A 9,230-nucleotide genomic window follows, 5' to 3' on the forward strand; every position below is an offset into this window, starting at 1 on the left:
GTGGATGATGAAGCTGGCCGGGGTGTGGAAGGAGGGGAGGCCGCAGGAGGAGGAAGAGAAAGGGAAATCACCGCCGCCCCCCCCCCCCCCCCCCGTCTCTGCCACCCCACGCTTGGGCTGAGTCACAATACTAACGCAGCCGGCTCGCGGGGGCACCAAGACATACCGAACGTGGGCGCCGGGGGTGAAATTCGTGGTCGGAGGAAAACACTGGCGCCCGCATGCCCAGCTCCAGGCGGTGGCGAGACCCCGGGCGGGGATCCCCACAGGGGGCCTCAGCAGGGGTGTGAGAACCGGCCGGAAGCAGCCAGGCCTAACACTGGCGCGAGTGCGGGCACTTGAGCCAGTGAGGCCGGGGACGCACGCGCGCGTGCGTGCATGTGCGCAAATGCACCCCCACACAAAGGGGGGCTGGGGGGGGGAGGGGGGGCCGCGGGCAAGCGTGCGAGAGTCCCAGCGGGCAAGCCGGGGGGGCCAGGCCTTGCCGGCCACAGGCCAAGACACGCCCTCCGGGAGGGACGCGTGCCCATTTCATATGCCCCGTTTGCGGGCGCGAGGCCTTGTACGAGGGCGCTTGCTCGGGCCATACTGGGGGCGGGGGGAGGGGGGGCGAGCTTCGATGGTAAGAAGCGCCGGCGCCGACGCCGGCTCCGGCGACCGTGCCGGCGGCAGGTGGATTGTCAGATGCGGGGCTTCCCGGGAGGCCGGGTATGTTGGTTTGTCTCTGCGCCCATTGCACCGGCGCGCGCGCGGGGGGGGGGGGGGGGGTGTTTTCTTGGTTTGCGGTTGGCCAACGCCCTCTGCCTGCCCCCTCCCGGCGTCCCCGGGGGGGGGGGGGGGGGCTGGGGGTCTGGAGGCGGGACGCTGTCACACGGCCCGCTTCTGCCACCCGCCGAGAGCACCGGGGGGCACGGGCCCGACGAGCTGGAGGCGACAGGCGGCGGGACAAAACACCGGCCGCGCGATGGACGCGACGACGCCCGCGGACGCCGAAGACACCCGACCAACACCCGCGAGGGCGGGGGAGACCGGTGAGACGCCGGCTGCCGGGGTCCCAAGAAGAGCATGGGGCCAGGCCGACGACGCCCGGGCCGGTGCGTGGCGAAGGCCCATGGCGGCCGGCCGGGCTTGTGAGATGGGCCGGCGCTTTTCTCGCGGCCCAGAGGACGATGAGGGGCGAGAGCGCCGCGTTGCCGGAGCGAAACTCGGGGTAGCCCGGGTTTCGTCCCGGGGTCGGCCGGCGCCGCGGCCGGCAAGGGTGTGGTTGAGTGTGCGAACGTCCTCGGCGGCGAGGAAGGGGGCCCAAGACCGGAGGGTGCCGCACATATAACGCGGGGGCCGGCTGAGGTCGGCCACCAGGCGCCCCGGCGGGGCCGGGCCGCCGGGGCGGGCCGGGGCGGGGGGCGCCGGGGCAGAGAGGCCCTTGTCCCGGCCCCTCCGCCGCGCCGTATCCCTTGCGGGGAAGGGCGTGCCCGGGGAGGGGGGGGGGACATGTGTGGCTCCACCGCGGGCGATCCCGACCCGGGCAGAGCGCGAGCGGCAACAGCGAACGGGCATGTGTCGGTCCGAGGGTGTGTCTTTTTTTTTTGTTGACCTCAGAGTACGAGTGCGTCCGCCCCGTGGCCCCGGGCCGAAGCCCGCGGAGTGCTGGCACGGGGGGGCGACCACCACCGCCTTTGCCCCTGCGGCGGGGTGCGGACGCCGTGGCTCTTCCAGTGGGAGCAGCCGGGCCCAGGGCGGGGCCAGACGGGCAGCGGTGACGCCGGCGTCACCCCGGCCGCCCACGCGCGGACATGCACGCATGGATGCTCGCGTGTAAGGCGAGAAGGCCACGCCGTTCGGGGGCATTTTGTTTGTTTGCCTGTTGTGGTGGCTGTCCGAGCGGGCGCCGGCGGGGGGGGGGGGGGGGGGGGTAGTGCCTGCTACAGGCGGCGGCGGGGATCGCGAGCCCCGGGGACCGCTGCGCGTACCGAGCCACCGCCCGGCCGGGCCGCCTGCATCGGTGCAGTCGCCCGGGCCGGGCCCGAGGCAGGAAGCGCAGGCCGGGTGGCAGGGAAGGCAGGCCCCGGTCCTCCCGGGTGCCGGAGGCAGGTGAGCAACAACATGGATGGCCCCCCTCCCCGCCTTGCCCCGGTGCAGCGGGCCTGGCTGCCGGGTCCGCGAGCGTGCGACCGCAAAGGGGGCGCCGGTCAAAAGCGAGGCGGTGAATTGGCTGAAAGGGGCCCCCCGGGGGGGGGACGATCCGCGTGGAGACCGGGACCGATGGAGCAGCCGGCCTTTCCCGAGGGGGGGGGGGGGGCGCTTCGCGCGAGGATGTGGCCCTGGTTCGGGTGTCACCCGAGAGCCGGCCGGCCGCGCGGGGGGAACTCACCCAGCCGGGGATCGTCCGATGCTCCGCCCGACGTCTCGGACCCCGGGGACGGCCATGTCCACTCTGGCCCGCGCTGTCCCCGCCCCCCCCCGTCCCCTCGCCGGCGCCCTGACTGTGCCTGCTCTGCGCCGAGGGGTCGAGTCTTGGAGAGCAGCGGGCTTTTGCCAGCGTGCAGGCCTGCCCCTCACCCGGGCCGCTTGCGATGGCGTTGGGCAGGCTCGACCGGGCGCAACTTCCCCGGCCGAACGGATGCCGTCATTGCGTGACTCGCATGCCTCTACACCAGGGTATGGTAGCCGGCAGCAGGCGCCGGATATTGGCCGTGGCCTTGTTTCAAAAGCCCCCCACTTCGCCTGGGTCCCCGGCCGAAGGAGGCACCTTCCTCCGGGCTGGCAGGCTGGCAGGCAGGCTCCACCGAGGACGCACCGGCCCCCGGGCCGGCCGCGCCTCAAGGCCGCCAGGCCCGTGCCCGGTGCATGGAACGGGGGATGCGGGCTTCGTGCCCGGCCCGGCCCGGCCCGGCCGGGTCCGAAGACTGCGGGCCTGACGCGGGGGCCTTGCGGTGTGCGGGTGGAAGCGCTCCCGCGTGGTGTCCGCCGCCCCGCCCGGCGCCGCGGCCGCGCCACACGCCCAAGGGCCGCAGGCCTTCGTAGGAAACGGAAGGGGCCACCGCCCGGCGGCTGTACCGGGAAAGCCGCAAGCGCCAATGGACCGGAGCCTTCCGAAAGGGGGCTCTGAATGGCGCGCCAGGTGTCCGGCCCCCTCGCCGCCCCCCGGACCCCCGTCCTCCGGCCAGGGTGGGGCGGGGCGGAAGGGGCACCGAGCGAATATTTGTCCAATATCTGCCACGGGGCGAAGAGGCGCCTGCCCTCCGTTGAGTCCTCCCTGGCCGGATCAAACGCCCCCGGGGCAGGACGCCGCCGGGGGGGGGGGGGGGGGGGGGGGGGGAAAACCCCCCCCCGGGGGGGGGGGGGCCGGGGGGCGGGGGCCCCCCCGGCCGGGGGGGGGGGGGGGGGGGGGGGGGGACATTCTGTCTCTGCTTGTTCCTTGGCGGCAACGAGGGCCGGCCCGGGGGCGGGAAGGTCCGGCCCGGGGCCGATCGGCGGGCGCTCGTAACAAGCGCCGTCGCCGGCCGGTCGGCACCCCGTGGGGCGCGGGACATTCTCCCCGCAGAGACACCCGCCCGGAGGCGCGGCCATATCCAAATCCGCATTCTCCAGAAGTGCGGGCGCTTGGGCGAGGCAAAAATGCCCTCGGCCGGGCGGGGGAAAAGGGAGGAGCCGCGGGGCTGGAGCCGAGAGGGACCGGCGCTGATGCGTCGGCAGGCGCTGGGCCCTCGGGAGGGCCGAGCCCGAGCGCGTGCGCGTCGGTCGAGAGACAGACCATCCGGCGGCGGCGGCGGCGGTCTCTGGGCTCAGGCGAGGCGGCCGGCGCTCCGACTGCCAGCGCGCATTGGCCGCACAGTGGCTGGCACGCGGCAGCGTGCCCGAGGGTGGTGTGGCTCTCGGGAGGAATGCATGCTTGGCCCATTTTTACGGACCATCCCGGGGTGCGGGTTAGACTCTACCGGCCGAACTGGGCCCCCCTGTCGGAGGGGAGTCCCCTGGGATGGGGGCGGGGCCGAGAGGCCGGCCGGGGCACGGTGGCGAGGAGGAGAGCGGGCCTTTCGCCGCTCGCCTCTTCTGCGCCCCACTTTGCCCTCGTGCCGCTGCCGAGCCGCGCGTGCGTGTTTCCCCCGAAACGAGGGGCATCGGTGCGCTGGAATGGATCGACACGTAGGAGACGATTCCCGGAAGCCGGCGACGCCGCGAACGAGACTCAGGCATGTGGCCGGTCGCCGGGGAGGCGGGGCGGGAGGCCCGGGCGAGGTAGCGCCAAATTCCTCCAGCCATGGGCCTCCGCCGGCCGGTGGTGGAGGCCCTCTTTCGGTGTGTGCCCCCCCCCCCCCGGGGACTTAGCGCTGGGGCCTCGGCAAAGCATATGGAAGAAACCAGACCCGGCTGGGGCGGCAGTAAGAGCAAAAAAAAAAAAGGCCCAGCCCGCCTCTTGAACAAGGCCGTGAAGAAGCACCCCTGGCTCGGGGGGCCGTCGTGGCCCGGAGCCGGCTGTCCCGGCGGAAAACCAGCGGCGAAGAAGGACGCGGCGGACACCATGCTGTCGGGTGGTTTTCGGGCGGGCCCCCGGGCCCACCGGATGGACCCGAACCTTTCCCGGAAGGCATGGCCGCGGGCCATGCCTCATGAACACCGGGCCCGCCTGCGGAAAAGGGCCACGGCTGGGGCTGGGTCAGTGGGCCGCGGGAAAGCCTGCCCGGGGCCCGGGCGGGGGGGGGGGGGCGGGCGGCAACCAAAAGGCCAACGGGAGGGAGAGCGAGAGAGAGCGAGGGAGGGCGACGGCGAGGCCGCAAGCAAGCGCCAGTCCGCCGGTCCGCAAGCCAGGTCTCCTTGTGTGATCTCGGGGGGGATGAGGCGTGCGGGGGCCATGTCGAGGCACTGCCGGCGGAGCCGCCCTGCCCTCCGGCCCCCCCCCCCTGCCGCCCCTCTGACCACATGCGCATGCCTGCATGGGCGCACGGGTGCACGCACGCGCACGCCGGGTGGGACAGGGCGGACCCCGGGGCATGGGGAAAAGTAGCACCAAAAAGGGGCCGACGCCTGCGGGTGCACCGCCCCACCAGGCAGCTGGATGAGCAATAGCACTATCGTTTCTCTGGCAACCGCTGCCCGGGGCGCATAAACAAACAAACAAACAAACCCCCGCGTCGCCGGCCGCGAGGGCTCTCGACATGGGCCCTCGGACGAGCGTCGGCCGCCCCGGGCGAGCGCGCCTGCCGGGCCGGCACCGCGCATTTGTGTGAGAGCGGCGCGCCCGGGCCGACGCTCGCGAATGGGGCCCAGTCGGCTGATGCCAACACCGACTCCGTGCATGGGACAAGGGGGCGGGGGCAGGGGGAAGGAGCCCAGCCGGAAGGGCGGACCCCAGAGACAGGTCGGCTGCGGGAACGCCCTGGGCCGCCCCCCGGCCCCCGGCCCTCCCCTCCCCCCCCCCCCGTCGGGCCGCCCCAGGGGAACGTGGGACCGCTCGTGCGCCGCGGCCAGCCGGTCGTTTCTGCACCAGGGGCGCGTAAGACGCCCGGACGCTTTGGGCTAGACCGCCGCCGTGCCTCGGGGCCCGAGGTCACCCCCGGCCACCAGGGCCGCGGAGCGGCGCTCGCCCGGTGGGGCACACTCGCGGCCGGCCGGGGCGAGTGCCCGCCGGGGCCGCTGCCTCGACCGTGTCTCGGGTCGCCCGTCGGGCCGCGCGCATGCTTGGATGCCGGCGCAAAGGATGACCCCCGGGCCTGGGCCTTTCGCGCCGCAACGCCCCGGCCGCGCGACCCGGACACACACGGCAATGCCCGGGCCCGAACCGCACCCCGGCCGGCCGAGGGAAGTGCAGCGTGAGGCGCCGAAAGCCGTTGGCATGTGGGCTGCCCCAGATGCCGGCGGATGAGGCCAGGCTGCCCGCCTGGGCCCGGGCCCCGGGCCGAGTAATGGCCCCCCCACAAGCCCCCCCCCCCCCCCCCCGCCAAGAAACCAACAAAAGCAGGCCCAGCAAGTACGGGCGGGCAAAAGGGCTGCCGACTGGCCCGACCTTCCCCCCCCCCCCCCCCCCCCCCCCGCCCCCGCCCCCGCCCCTCCGCACCAAGCGAGCCATCCCGGCCCGTACTGGCCGGCAGGACCCCGGGGCCAGCGCGAGTCGGCAGAGGCCGCCACGCGTCGGCTCCTCCTGTGGGCACGGGGCAGACGTGCCCATTGGCAACGCCTCAGCGCCCGGTTGACAGACGGAAAGATCACCTCCAGCGGCCGGTATCCGGGGGGCGGGGCGAGCGCCAGCGTGCGTTTCTCGCACCTCTCGGCGCAACCGCCGACCCGACCCCCGGGGCAGGCCCCCCCTGTTTTTTCCCGGACAGGGGGCGGCGCACGCGGGCCGGCTGGGGCGGCAACAACCAAAGATAATAGTTGATGATTGGACCCCCACGAAAGAGCGGCCAAGGGAGCCGGGCAGGCAGCGAGAGCGGGTGGTGGCGCATCGTGCTCGGGCGGCTGCCCGGTATCCGGGCCCCGGGGTGCTCGCGCGTGGGCGCCACGAACCCACCTGAGGTGCGAGATCCGGCGCCGGCGCCGCAGGGCCCACTGCCCGAGTGCGGACACCGGTGTTCCCACCTGGCTGCCAGACGGTGGCGGGCACCCGTGCCTCGGGGGAATGCCCGCCACGGCGGGCGCGCGCCCCCCCCCCCCCCCCCCCCGAGGCCCGTCGCCGCGCCTGTGGGCGGACATCGGTGGGTCAAAGGGCCTGTCATTGCGCGGGGCAGACACAGCGAGAGGCCGACAGAGGCGAGGCGAGAGCGGGAACGCTCGGGGCCCCGCCCCGTTCCCCCGATGAGGATGGCTGAGTGTGATAGTTGCCAGACCACACACACACACACACGCACATCCACTTGGATCTGGGGACGCAGCTCCCGTTTCAGAGGCACCGCCGCAGCCGCAGCAGGGGGACCGGTGCAAGGACTTTCCCATTGTCCCCCTGCCTTCGCGGTTCCGCCTGATTGCATCCCTCTCCGGGGCCCCCCCCCAAAGCCGGAAGCGCCCGACGCCAGGGGGGGGGGGGGGGCGTCGCATCCCCGTCTCTCCGACCTGCTGCCAACCAAGCGGCCAAGGCACCGACAGGTGGGAGCACAGCCAACAAGGCCGGGATCCAGGCCGCTCGGTCCCGGGTCAAGGTGCTTGAGTCAGTGTGAGTGAGAAGACCCACCTCACAGGAGGCGAAGCTCCGCCAGGGGCAGGCCCGACCCCGGAGACCGGTGTTCAGCTCGCTCGAAAGTGGCCACCGCGCCCCCTCCCCCGTCCAGGACGGCCAGGCACGCCGCGTGCCCAGTCTTTCCGGTGTTGAGGGTGACTCAGAGGCCCGGGGCTGGCCCCTCGCGGCCTGCGGGATGCCGAAGTGCAGCCCGCCCCTTCCGCCCCCCCCCCCTCCCCACACACACACACACACGCAGGCTGCTGCCGTGGCGCGGGATGCCTCGAGGCCAGAGGCGAATCGAAAATTGCATCCAGACGTGCTGGCCGAATCGCGCAGGGATCCCGGCGAACGACCCGGCCACCTCGGCGGGCGAGACTGGTTTGGCCCGGCAGCCGCATCTGGCAAGGCCATACACCCAAACGCCAGACATGCTAGCGGGAGCGGGGGTGGAGCCCACTCCCCCCCGGGCCCAGGCCGATCCAAGCGCGTCCGTGCCGACAGTCAGAGGACACCGAGAACGGCGGAGTTCCGGGCCGGCTGGATGTCCCCGGTCCTGGGCCCCGGCAAATGCGCGGCTCTCTCGGCCGCGCACCGCCTCAATAAATGGAAAAAAAAAAAAAGGCCCGGGGCATCCTCCTCCAGCCCTCCCGTGCCCCTTTCGACCGGCAGGCGCCCAGCCCAGGCCTCCCGATCGTACACCCAGCCCTGTGCCTTGTTTGTCCTGCCCGCCACTATCCCAGGCCCCGGGACCGTGCCCCAGGCCAGATCTTTTCCCCAGATGCCTCGCCGCGGAGGGGTCCTCCTCCGGCTCCCCGCACGCACATACCAATGCTCAGTGAGTCGAAATCGGCGGAGACACCTGGATGATGAGCACCCGACTCCAAATGTCGCAATACTGCCTGCCAGCACCCTGGCCGACCCCAGCCTGACCCGTACCCCGCCCCTCCCTCTCGCCCGACGAATCGCGCTGAGGGCGCTTTCCATTTTCAGACAATTGGTCGGCTACCTCCGGTGCCCACCGACCCCCTCCTCCTCGTTCTGCTGCTCGAGGCGCGCGTCAGGCATGCACCGGCCACGGGGAACAATACAGGCAAGGCAGCGGCCGCGGGGAAGAGGGGGTCGCGCGCGCGCAACCGAGAACACGGAAGAACCGCGATGCCATCTCCATGTCTCGCGCCCTCGAGGAGCACACTGAAAAGGGCGCCGGGCGAACAGCTGCCAAACTGTGCGCCCATTGTTGTCGCGGACGCGCGCGCGCGCGCGCGCGCATGTGCCCCGGGCCCCGAGCCCGCATCGAGCCATCGTGCATCTATGCATACGACCCGGCCACACCCTCGCGGAGCAACGCCCCTGCCCACCCCCAAGCCGCCGGCGGTCGAGGCGTGGGAAGAATGGGGACCTGGTGACCCTGGGCCCGCGCGGGGAAGGGTGGAGGGGTAAATTCCACCCTCGTCCGGGTGAGGCCCGCCGCCCTGCCCTTTGGGCCGGTGTTTTCTTACAGGCCTATAACAACCAATAAATACACATTTTTAAGTGGCCTGACTGCCGCCGAGGGTGCGCACATGCACCAGGCCCAAAGGGCAGGGCGGCGGGCCTCTGTTTCTGGCCGATGTTACACCCCTCCCCCGGCCCGGCCCCCAGCCCGAGGAGAAGTCGATGCATTGTCATCTCGCCACATGCCAAGCCGGACGCAGGCATCCTCGCTGGAATTCACCCCTTGGCCGTGGCTTTTCCAGGAACTGCCGCCTCTCTCTCACCCCCCGTTGGCCCCCATTCCTCGGCCTGCATGTACGGACCCCTGCACCCGGGTGCAATGGGGGGCATCCCTGATTTTCTCCGGCCCTGTTTCGGTGCCCCTGTGTAAAGTCCATGAACCAGATGCGCACATATCAAGCACAGCCCGATTCCTGACACTTCCCGGCCCTGCTGAGGGGGCCCTCTTTCTGTCTCTGTCTCTCTCTCTGTCTCTCTGTCTCTCTCTGTCTCTCTCTCTCTGTCTATCTCCCTCTCTCTCTTTCTGTCTCTCTCTCTCTCTGTCTATCTCCCTCTCTCTCTTTCTGTCTCTCTCTCTCTCTGT

Source organism: Fonticula alba, assembly GCF_000388065.1.
Source record: "Fonticula alba strain ATCC 38817 unplaced genomic scaffold supercont2.4, whole genome shotgun sequence".
Classification (NCBI taxonomy): Eukaryota; order Rotosphaerida; family Fonticulaceae; genus Fonticula; species Fonticula alba.